The sequence below is a fragment of the Diabrotica virgifera genome, chromosome 9, assembly GCF_917563875.1.
Source record: "Diabrotica virgifera virgifera chromosome 9, PGI_DIABVI_V3a".
NCBI lineage: Eukaryota > Metazoa > Arthropoda > Insecta > Coleoptera > Chrysomelidae > Diabrotica > Diabrotica virgifera.
In genome coordinates this window covers 15106327-15119566 of record NC_065451.1, presented here as the reverse complement: position 1 = coordinate 15119566, position 13240 = coordinate 15106327, and the positions used below count along the sequence as shown (strand labels likewise).

The 13240-nt window shown below is 36.3% G+C and overlaps 1 protein-coding gene across 3 annotated transcripts in view; it reads right to left on the bottom strand.

The window, feature by feature from the left end:
* Positions 1-12503, bottom strand: part of LOC126892198 (protein mono-ADP-ribosyltransferase PARP4) — a 400117-nt gene extending 387614 nt beyond the window's left edge. For 2 of the 3 annotated variants that reach the window (XM_050661687.1, XM_050661691.1), the window contains exon 1: positions 12274-12503. The gene's annotated coding sequence lies outside the window, so the exon portion shown is untranslated. Of the gene's footprint in view, positions 1-11164; positions 11254-12273 lie in introns of those variants that run through there. The other variant, XM_050661688.1, reaches the window with a different exon arrangement.
* Between the last annotated feature and the right edge of the window lie 737 nt (positions 12504-13240).

Below are 13240 nucleotides of genomic sequence, written 5' to 3'. Positions count from 1 at the left end.
GGAGGGCAAAAAGTGTCACGAGGGCAAAAATTCGATAATAATTTTAGAGATCGAGTGCAATTTGTTGCGATTATTTCATGAATAAAACTGTTCAAAACCAAAATTTTATTGTAATTTATTTATGTAAGTACAAATTAGTACAATTAAACACACAGTTGTTATAAATATTTGACGGTTGAAAGTCATCACTTTTATAACTTTTAAAACATTAATTGCCATTAATGTCACTGAATGTATTTTTTCGTAGCAACGTAGGGCATCTGACGTAATATACTTGACGACGGGATATTATCAAAAATTATCGGGTATAATATCACAAGACAGTGAGAATAAATTGAAAATAATGCGACAGTTTTTAGAAAATTTGTTGTCTGGCAATAGACACGAGAGCTCGTAGGGCTCGAGTGGCTATTGCCCAATGACAACAAATTTGAGTAAAAATGAAGCATTATTTTCTTATTTATTCTTACTGTCGTGTGATATTCGTAAGATTATTTTTTAATACGTATATTAAGGATATTTTCTTAAATGTGACAGTTGTCAAAACTAGGAAATTGGTTGCCCTTAAAGAGAAACAATCTACTTAAAAAAATTCTATCGGTAATTTTCTACAGTAGATAATTCTCAGTATAATTTTAATCTGATTGGACAGAATTAAACACGTGATCAAATATCTTACTATACGATTGGAAGTTAAAATCATTAAAAAATAATCACCTTAATTTTCATTTCTGTACTATTGGTCAGAATCTCCTATGAATAAAATAATCTCAATAATCACGATTATTTTTCGCTATGTGGTAATGTGTACACATGCATTGATAGTACCGTGACGAAATAGAAACCGCATTAGTGACGTAAAAGAAAAAATATTGTCCCGAGGATACAGTATTAGATACAGATTCCCAAAATTCCCAAAGTCTGATTCAAAAATCAATAATTAGCGCTGTTTCACATTATAAGAATTTAAATGTGCGAGGGTTGGAACGCACGACGACAATAAAATGGTGGCTCATGTAATCATATGGAGCCTTTCTCACCAGACGGTGGTTGGAACGTTCGGTGAATTCGCCGTGTTTATGCCTTCCCTCGCTTACAACAACAGACGGCAGCCGTGCCGTCTTTACGCATCCAGTAGCATAGGGGACTTAATGCATCCTTTCATATGATACTGTCGTTCAGTCGCACGAAGGTAGTTTCCTGGGTTGTTTGGTACATTATTTTCATTTACACTTTGTGACTGTTTGAAGTAGGTGCATATATTTTATATTATGATGTCTCAGATTGATAGTGAAATATTAATAACAATAATTGAAGCGAGACCTGTTCTTTGGGACAAAACAATAGAAATATATAAAGATAGAAACTTGACGAGAATCCTTGGAATGGTGTATGCCGTGCACTTAACATTGAATTTGATGAATTAGGTGATAAAAAAAAAATTTGGTAATTACAGCAAAATTAATTATATGTTTAATAACAATAGTAATTAAAACTGCTAAGTATATTATAATAAACGTTATTTTACATACAGTCGGAAAAATGAAAGAATACCCATGAACGATCACATCAATCACTTATTTTGTATTTGCTATCTTTTTCTATAACAAAAGTTTGTTATTTATAGAAAAAGACAGCAAATACAAAATAAGTGATTGATGTGATTGTTCATGGGTATTCTTTCATTTTTCCGACGTTAGTTGCAATTAACGTTGAGTACAGAGGGCGTTCCATCAATATGTGTGAATATAAAAATATATAAATCGTATCTTTTGTGTTCATAAGATGGACCCAATGAATTCGGTTCCTCTTATTTCTCTTTCTTCGACGATAAAGTAACCACAACGCTATAATTTGATTTCGCTCCATATAATATAACTATACCTTTTATTCTACGAAATTATATTTAGTTTTATAGTGTAAACGACTCGGTGAAGACTGGAGTAAGACTGGCCGTCACGTCTTGTGTGAAATTATCTAAAAACAACATTTAAAACGAAGGGAACAACATTTAAAAATGAGGGGATGACAGAGGGTCTTTTAAATTCGTTACATGAAAAACATAGATTGTAATGGTGTTCTAAAGCTGTTTGCTTGTGGAATTTTTGTAATAAACTATTCTAAATGGGAAATAAGCTACAATTTAAATAAAAAATAATTTTATTAACGTTTCGACGCCCAAATCGGATGTCGAAACGTTAATAAAATCATTTTTTTAGTTCAATTGTGGCTTATTTCCCATTTAGAATAGTTTATACATAGATTGTATTAGCTAATTATATGAGCTAATCCAAGATCCCACAAATAACTTAGTAGAACACCGATTATAAAAACAAATTAAGACTTTTAATTAAAAACATAAAAAATAATTACTGACAAAATAGAAATTGCACTGAATTAAATACGCATTACAGTACATTAGGACAAAAGTATGGACAAAAAATACCCATTTGTAATGATACATATCAGACATCGTATTATGCACCTACCTCAGCCACAAAGTGTAAATAAAAATAATATACCGAACAACACAGCAAAATATCTTCGTGCGACTCAATTCTTATTGTGTGAAAAGGACAGTGCGTCAAAACTACCGCACGAGAAAACCCTCGCACGTTCAAAATTCTTATAATGCCCTTTGTGAAACAGCCCTTTACTCTACGAGAGACGGTTTTAGGGGAAAGACCGGTGATATGTAGGGTAAACGCTATTGCATCTTTTTTGGGGTCCCAAAATTGATATTCTCGGCCGAATTCAGCTTGTTCGTATGATTTTTAAATGGCATTGAATGAATGAATTTTTACATGGCTTGAATGGCATTTTCGTCTTTGACGACTGGACTAATATACATCCCTACAATATCTGTAGATTACAGTGGTCAATGTTGCGTGAAGTAATATGATTAATTTATCTAGAAAGGATGGTCAGGTGAGATAGGCAATGTCGTCGGTTAGAAACCAACAATTTAGTCAAAAAACTGATACGTGTACGATTTGGGGTCACCTAAAAACCACATTAGGTTATTTTCGTTTACATCATCTGCATACGAAATGCTACGACAAATTGTTAAAAGTCCTGTTTTCGGAATTAGGTTAATAAATATTTAGATACCGACACAAAACTTTGGCATATATTATGGTTAAATTTTTAACAGAAATTTATGGTTTAAGAAAAAATTAGCGATTGAGAGAGTGGTAGAGTTCCATGTTCCATTAAACTCTTTTCAATATGCAAGGAAGCACAAGCAACAATGACAGTTTATACATTATACGAGATGAGAAGAAACTAAAAAAGTATTCAAGTTAACCAATAAGCTGAATACGTCTAGGCATTGACAAAATGAGATGATCGTTGTCGCTCTATGTTTGTGGCACCTCGTTCCAAGCAACTTGAACTTCACATAGATTAAATGTGCCAGAGTCTGTGGAGGATGGTGCAAAGTGTACAGTCTCCTTCCCATGATATCCCACACAACACATGTTCGATAGGATTTAAATCAGGTGAACGCAGGCCATGGCAAAACAGTAACGCCAGCTTCTTGGAGAAAGTCCATAGTATGACGAGCGATGAGGACACTAAGGCAGTAAAGTGGTCTTTAAGATGTCATCAACATAACGCACAGCGATTATACTGCCCCCAATAAATACAAGTGGTGATTAGCTATCATAGGCAATATCCCCCTAAACTATTACCCGAACTGTAAAAGCCTCTCAGCAGCAAACCTGATATATCTCGTCGTTCTACATGGCGACATCTTACCATCCTACGACCATCATCCTGCGACCCAATGCTGCCGTTCTCTGCACAAGCGCGGATCCAAGGGGGTCAATGGAGTCAATTGCCCCCTTCTTGAGACCTCGCCTGGTGTCTACTGACACTTTTTTTCTTTCTTTCTTTCTTTCTTTCTTTCTTTCTTTCTTTCTTTCTCATAATCCATAGTATCCTTCAGGGCGTTGGATGTCGGGTTCCGTCTCTTATCCATTTTTTCCAAGCGCTTCTATTGGTGGCCAGGTTCTTCATATCTCTTATAATCATGTGTCTCCTTTCACATATATCCTGGATCTAGTCCATCCATGTCTTCCTCGGCCTTCCCTTTTTTCTTTTGTTTCTCATTTTGGCTTCATGTACCTTCTTTTTTAGTCTCTTTTGCTACATTCGTTGTATGTGGCCAAACCAGCTCAATTGTTTGTTTTCGATCTTCATCATTATCGGTTCTTGTTCAAGATCTTTTCTTATAGCTGCATTTCTGAATCTATCAAACTTCGTATGACACTTTTTTTAAGAAAGAGATAATTGCGATTTAATAAAACCCCCGAATAAGAGCTGCTTTTAGAAGGATGTCCAAAGTATTATTTAACCGTGACCTAAAATTCGCATTAAGGATCCCTCTACTTCGCTCCTTCGTGTTCTCGGTCTTACTGTATGGTGTCTAGTCTTGGACTATGAATAAAATCGATCTAAATCGCCTTCAGGCTTTCGAGGTGTGGTACTATAGAAGAATTTTAAGAGTTTCTTGGGTGGAGAAGATTCGAAACTCACAATACTAGAACGTCTCAGCAAGACTACTGATATTATAAAATGCATCAAGAAAAGAAAAGCTGGAGTATTTCGAACATGTAATGAGAGGTCCCAAATTTAAGTTACTACAAAATATTATGTAAGTGAATGAATATAGCAGGCAAACGCAGTCCAGAACGAAGAAGAACTTCATGGTTGCTTTAGGATGGCAGTGAATAAAATTAAGATAGCTATGATGGTAACCAACGCTCTGAAAGGAGACGGTTCATGAAGAAGAAGAAAATAACAGCCCACCCCGAAAAGGAATCCTGCGTACGCCAGTGACAAGAACATTTTTATTTCATTGCCCCCTCCTTACAAGGTTGCTGGACCCGCCGTTGTCTGCACCAATTCAAACGTTGATGACAGTGGTCCGCAGTCAAAGGAAGCACTAGTCGTGGGTGGAATGAAACCAGATCAAAGGCTCGAATGCAACTGTATAGTGTACGCATAGTAACAGGTCTATCACCTTCTACTCGAAACCATTGTTCCGCTATTTGACGCGTAGTTTTTTTACGCTGATGAAATGGAGACCAAGAGAAGATAAATGCAGTAGAGGAAGGTCGCCTACACGATGGGCAGATGATATCAGGTGGATTAGTAAAAACTGGCAACAATCAGCACAAAACCGTGAAGTGTGGAAACAATTGGGGGTTCAGTGTACAGCAGTGGACGTGAATTGGTTGGATGATGATGATTGACGCATAGTAGCAAAACGGTATCGCAGAACCCGTAGTCTAAAGCGCGTATTTTGACATTTTGTGGTTCGTCTCGGTTGACCAGTTGGTCTTCTTCTGTGGTGTTCCTCTATACCTTCATTTGTCCACACATGACACACATGCTAGCTGTCCTTGTCGTATGATTAACAAGACGGAAAATTTCGGAGACGACAAACCCATATCTCTATAGGCAACAATTATTCTACCCTTGTCTAATTTTGGCATTTTCTTACACTGAATACTGAATACAATTATTAGATTGAGGAGCAATAACTAAAAATTTCGGACATCTTGGATTTTTTAAAGCACCCTATGTAACGCACAGCTGGCACAGCTGAATGTGGCTGCATTTTTATGTTTGTGCATCACAGTGTTGCCATGCTGTTTTCTATATATTTCTTTCATAATTTCAATCAATGTTAAATATACCTACAAGAATAATAGAATAATAACATTTACTTCTCCGTCATTATACTAGGTATAATGATAAATGAGGTGTCAAATTAAAGCTTATAATCCAAGGATTACTAAAGGTAAGAAATTAGACCTAGGTTGTCTGTCCGTCTGTCTGTCTGACCGCGAATATAACTCCTCCGTTACTATACCAGGTAGAATGACAAATGAGGTGTCAAATGAAAGCTTATAATACAAGGATGGTACTAAAGATGAGAAGTTTGACATAGGCTGTCTGTCGGTCTGTCCGTCCGACCGCGAGTATAACTCATCCGTCACTATACCAGGTAGAATGACAAATGAGGTGTCAACTGAAAGTTTATAATCCAAGGATAGTAGTAAAGGTGAGAAATTAGACCTAGGTTGTCTGTCCGTCTGTCTGTCTGTCCGCGAATATAACTCCTCCGTCACTATACCAGGTCGGACGGACAGGCGGACAGACAGCCTATGTCAAACTTCTCATCTTTAGTACCATCCTTGGATTATAAGCTTTCATTTGACACCTCATTTGTCATTCTACCTGGTACAGTGACGAAGGAATCATATACGCGGTCGGACAGACAGACGGACAGACAGCCTAGGTTAAATTTCTCACCTTTAGTACCATCCTTGGATAAGCTTTCATTTGACACCTCATTTGTCATTCTACCTGGTATAATGACGAAGGAGTTGAGTTTGCAAACAGACAGACAAGACGGACGGACGGACAGACGGACGTGGACAATTCAATGTTTTCACATTTTTTCAAAATTGGTGAAAACAACAACATGATAAACTTTACTTAATTGGTGTTTCAAAACTACTTACTTTTAACACATTAGGTACACAATATTACAAGGTTTCTAGCAAGTTAAACGTCACAATGATTTAAAATAATCAAGTAAAAACCTATATATACATAACATATTAGAACATACCTAAAATACACAAAAATGATAAATTTCACACACAAATATAATATCACAAAAAATTGTAACGTGATAGTATGAAAAAATAGTCCCCCTGGGCTAGTGTCTACATCGACACTAGTTACTTGAAACAGGGTTAAAGATGTAAATGGCGCCGGAACCTGTCCGAAAGGATCTCCCCGGCAAAAATGCCATACGATATTATTATTATTATTATTACGTGAAGTTTACATGCTAACCACCAAGATATATCTTATCTATTGATGATGATTGGTAAATCAGTCGAAAACTAGTTATGTGATTGTGATGTAGCCCCTTTTTAGGGATTTTAAATATACCTTTTATAAAGATAAAACCTTATTTTTACAAAAAATATAAGAGATAAAACATTGATATTGTTATCATAGCATGCTTTAAATATAGTCATTTTGTTGCCAAAAAACTAAGTTCAAAAAATTATTCCTTTTGGGTTTAACTTCTGTCACCCAGTAACTGAGTATTGAGTGTATCTTTTGTTTTTCTTAAATTTTGATATAAAATTTGTTCCATGTGAGTACGGAATTATATTTTGAATTTATTTTATTTGATCAGGCTATATAGGAAACTGATACGTCAACAGTGATCAAACTAGTTTACTTATTTATGCAGTTAATAATATAATTCTGATTTATAAACATGATATTATCACTATTTATACGTTTTGCACTCGATGTCCCTCTATTAAGCATTCTACAACCATTTAAATATTTGCTTGATATATTTTTATAATCTGTGTAACAACAGATAAGATGCCGTTTACTTAAATTTAAGTGAAATGTATGTCAACAAGTAAATCATTTTTACTACGTACGCACGTTAAGTATATTTTTAAATTAGCGATTTTAAAATATGTAAATATGTGTATCAGCTTATATAATTTTGTAAACGTTGATGGATTTCATTCGCAAAACGCGAAACATTCGCAAAAGTTGTGGCTGTAGCTCTACCTAAATGTTTCGATACTTTAAGCGGGCTCCACATTCTCGGCAAAGTTACTTCGCCAAAGTTGACCGAAGTCCGAAGTACCTCTCTACACACTCGTTCTACTTCGCGAGGAACACATTCAAGCGGTGCGATACCGATAAAAACAGAGAACGGAAGTAGAACGAAGTGAGGCAAAGTTGCACAAGGTGGCCGTCCACACTCTCGTATTTACTTGTTGAACCTCGATCGACTTCGGTGAGAGTGTGGAGCACACATTACATATGCTTACGTAAGTTTTCATCATGCAGGGTTAACAGAAACAGCTGCATGTAGTCGTAGTCGGTTATCTCTCTCTCTCTATCTATTTCCTGTGACTTCTCCGGCAAAAGGGGACATACCATGTTAATGAGACAGTCCAGAAAACAGAAACGGTTAGTCGTCAGATCCGCAATACGGACTCGCAGGAAGAAGAAGCAAATTAGCTATGAAAACAAAATTAAGACTGATAAGTAGCATCGTGCTAGAAATAATTACATATGCATCTCTTGCATGGGGACACACAAGCCATAGCAACAAAAGAATATTCAAGCAGAACACAACAACTGCCTTAGTGAAGCTGCAAACGTGTCCAGGTACGTCGTTATTCACAACGGTTCCTATTCAAAGAACTAAAACAAAAAGGAGCACTGGATATGATGCAGGAAAAAGCCAGAACAAAATTCGTTGAGCTAGAAAACCACCCAAATCTGGGATATTAAGGTATGATGTGTACCATACATGGAAACACAGAAGACCCAAACAGCAAATTAATAGAAGTAAACATATAATAAAGTCTAGATCAGCGATACTCAACCTTTTTCTTTCCTGGGCCACATAGTAGCTATTGCCACAGCTTGCGGGCCGCAATGAAGATGAAGTAGTATACAGGGTGTTTCATTGGGAAACGGAAATTCTTGAATGGTGAAAGAGGTAAATGAGGCGGTTCTAGACATATTAAATTTATTGCTCCACCGACTTTATAACCGAGCTACAGGGTGTTTTATCGATTTTGCCCATTTCTTTCTGGACCTATAACTTTATAACCACCTTGTATATTTTTTGATATTTGGTACACATATGTCACATTTAGAACCCAAACCACCCAACTACTAATCAGAAGAAAAATCCAGATTCGGATTAAACAAAATTATAAATCCATTGTGACCTTGAAACATCATGCTGTATATTGAAATTTTCAAAACCCGTTTGCACATTTGGAAAGAGCTTTAATGGAACTTCCATTTTTTCCGCAGACAATTCAATGACTTTAATTTTGAAATTATGTCGAAATTTTTAAGAACTCGAACTTTCAAAACAAAAATTTCGATATAATTTCAAAATGAATGTCATTAAATTATCTGCGCAAAAAATTGAAGCGAGCAATTAAACTTAGTTTTTTGTGCCCGTTTCAAATGTGCACACGAATTTTGAAAATTTTAATATAGAGGATGTTGTTTCAAGGTCACAATTATTTTAAATTTTTTTTGTCAATCTGGACCTGAATTTTTCTTGTGATTACTAAATGGGTCGTTGCAATGTAGTAAATAAGTATTGATTATTTTTAAAATGAGTATTATTTCATCAACTTTAATAATTTATTATTAAAAGTTAATAATACCTTGCTTTTAAATCAGAGTTCTTAAAAATGTAAATATAATTTACAATTAAAGTCATTAAATTGTCTGCCTCATGCACAAACACGCCTCAAACACAACGGCACACTATCAAATAATTTGAAAAACACGTGGAATTTGACAAATAATTTGATCATAGGGCCCTTCAGTTAGCTTTCGGGCCGCATAAAAAAGGCTAGTGGGCCGCATACTGGTCTAGATATAATCGTAGCTCTATCAAACTAAGACAACGCTTTTACCGTTGGCATCGCAGTATATTTACTAATGTTGATTTTATACAGACACCTTTCAAAAAGGGATTCGGCCACCAAAAAAATCAAAACACTAACAATAGGTGCAAGTCACAAAAAAAACCAAAAAAGACAAGAGAGGCCCACATCATCGAGCTCGAGCACCGAGCCACCGAACTGGACGTTACCCCAGAGCTATACAGATCGAAGCTAAGCTATACAGATCGAAGATAAGTCACTAGAGATAGCGGGAATAAAGCGCCTCACGCTGGACTGTCCGTGTACCCAGAACGCATCAGAGTGCTATCGGTGGGAGTGGGAGGGGATGGTCTGGAGGATTGGAGCGGGGTGGAGTGTTTCATGCTTACATGAGTTAATTATCTTTGCTCTAATGAATTGTAGCACCCGAATGTCATTCTCAAGGGATCAGCAAGACTATCAGGCTGGGTTAATCACTATTGCTTGCTTGCTTAGGGACATACAACAATTTTTGTTGACAGTTGAGGGAGTCTTGCAAATTTATTATCTTGCATCTTTTGTAAATTCAATTGCTTCCTGTTTGGAATATTCATGATGTGATTAACAGCTATTCTATCGTCACGTATTCTATCTAGTCGTGGACATTACTTGCTTACTCGTTGGCGTTGCATTTCTCTCTGTCTAGAGTAGAGCAATATCTCAATCTAATTCTCCACTCCCGTATGAAGAAGAATATATGGAGGTATAACAAATGGGCATATCTGGAGAAAAAGGACAAAATGAAATAATGCAAATGTATAATGTATGGATAACAAAAAATTTAAAAACATTGCGAAAATTCAAAGATGGTTTGGACACGTAACTAGAATGCAGAAAGGAAAAGTCCCCAAAGACTTAATAAATAATGAAGCTGGCACAAAAAGGAAAAGAGGACGACCACGAAGAAAAAGGATGGAATGGGTAAAAGAAGACTTGGGATTGGTAGAAGTACAAAACTGGAAAAACCTGGAACAAAACTGGAAGAGCCCAAGATAGGAAGAAATAGAAGAAAACCATTGAAGCCTTGAGCTTCTAGGGCCGGTTTGAGCAGATGTATTTATATATTAAGGGTCAAATTTGACTTAGTAAGTCAATGAAAGCTTTTTGCTTCAACTTTGTACTTCGTGGGAAAAAATCAAAAACCCTTCATAAAAACATGAATTACTGCTGCAGGTAAAAAAGTTAATTGTGTGTAAAAGTGTTTAATTCTTCATTATTTAAACAATGATGCCGTTATATAAATCATATACTTTTCTGAAAATAACTTTTGTTATTATCTAAACTTTGATATAACATTTGTTGCAACCTGTACGGAATTACAGTGTGATTTTATTTTATTAAATCAGGCTATTTAGAGGGCCAACGAGTGCAAAACGCATAATGACATGATGTTTATAAATCAAAATGCATAAACAACTAAACCAGTTTTGTCACAGTTGACTGATCAGTTTCCTATATCTGTTTGGAACGCCCTGGGCTTTCCGTAGAACAGTTGATAACACAGAAGCTACTGTAGCAAATACGTGGAACTAATCTAATGAATGTACCCATAGAAATGGACCAGTCCAATCATCACAGCGCTTGTTTATATTTTTAGAAGCAGGTGGTTGACGGATGGTGTGAATGATCAAGCTCAAAGTTACCTTTTGCGTAATCGTCGAAGTTCTGGAGGTGGTGTTCGTATCCATGTGCCTATAAGAAAGAGATTAACTTCACAAAGCAACAATAATTCACACGGTTGCACTATAACCTCGCCAGCTGACCTGGATCTTAAGCAAAAACATAGAACTGAAGCTAGATAGATGGAAGCGGAAGATAACCAGAAGAACATATGGAGGTATAAAAGATGGGAATATCTGGAGAAGAACAAATAATGAAATAATGAAAAAAATATATAGAAAGACAATAAAAAATTCAAATACATATTGCGAGAGTTCAAAGAATAAGATGGGTCGAATATGTAGCTAGAATGCAGGAAAGGAAGAGTTCCTAAAGAATTAATAAATAATGAAACTGACACAAAAAGGAAAAGAGGACGACCACGAAGAAAAAGGATGGAATCAGTAAAAGAACTTCGGATTGGTAGTAGTACAAAACTGGCACATGATAGGAAGAAATGGAAGAAAACCATTGAAGCCTTGGCCTCTAGAGCATGTTTGAGCGGATATATTTGTATATTAAGGGTCAACTTTAATTTAGTAGGTCTCAAATGAAAGATTTTTTTTTCAACTTTGCAGGAAAAAATCGCAAGAAATTTCATAATAACATGAATTACTACTGCAGTTAAAAAAGGAAATTGTGTGTAAAAGTGATTCATTCTTCATTATTTAAACAATGATCCCGTTATATAAATCATATACTTCTCTGGAAAATACCTTTTGTTTTTATCTAAACTTTGATATAAAATTTGTTGCAACCTGTACGGAATTACAGTGTGATTTTATTTTATTAAATCAGGTTATTTAGGGGGCCAACGAGTGCAAAACGCATAATGACATGATGTTTATAAATCAAATTGCATAAACAACTAAACTCGTTTTGTCACAGTTGACTTATCAGTTTCCTATGTGTTTGGAACGCCCTGTACTTTCCGTAGAACAGTTGATAACACAGAAGCTACTGTAGCAAATACGTGGAACTAATCTAATGAATGTACCCATAGAAATGGACCAGTCCAATCATCACAGCGCTTGTTTATATTTTTAGAAGCAGGTGGTTGACGGATGGTGTGAATGATCAAGCTCAAAGTTACCTTTTGCGTAATCGTCGAAGTTCTGGAGGTGGTGTTCGTATCCATGTGCCTATAAGAAAGAGATTAACTTCACAAAGCAACAATAATTCGCACCGTTGCACTATAACCTCGCCAGCTGATGTCGTTCACCGCCCGCGATAGTAAACGGCGTGCGCGCCTGCTTCGACGGAATCCGCGATCGTACTACGCTACGAGTACGAGGAGGATGGCTACGATGGCTACGAGCTACGGCGACGACGGCGGAATTGTTTGATTACGATTTTGTCGTTGGCCGCTCTCGCTGGAGCGCGATACGCTGTCTCGTAATCCGAATGTGCGTTCTGGGTTCGCGGCGGTGCCAAATCTCGCGGATTTATCTCGTTTCTCTGAAATACTATATGATTATGGGAATTTATTCCCGAAAATGCTCTGTTTGGGTTCTTTTTTAGTATTATTCCTTCTAATATTTCTATTATTCTATTTTGGGTTCTTTTTTACTACTATTCCGTCTAATATTTCTATTATTCTATTTCACAACAATAAATATACTGAAAAGTAAGTGAGCACTCTCGTAAGCTTCTTATGAGTCGACGTTCAAACTACAAAGACAGGGGAAGATAGGTTTTCTGTGGTCCCAATGACACCTGCTCCCAGGTGAGCATCCCTAGTTAACCTCCACGCGTTTTCCAAATTATAAAAAGCCAACATTCGGAAAGGAATCGTTTATTATCCAACAAACTTACGTGGCTTTCTTTATACAAGAACACAACGGAAGAAGAGGAGCTAGGACATGGAAGTATTGGTAGTAAAAGTTGATGAAGAGCTCATTTCCACGCAATAACCCTCTTCCTAGAAGATTCTTATCGCCTAACCGAAAGTTCTTAACGTTCAGGATTCAGCTCTGCTGTTTTACTCTTGTTATATACTGCAGTCAAGTGACTTCTGTGGTTATTTTCTTTTTTCAGTGGATTTTTTTACTTTTTCTGAT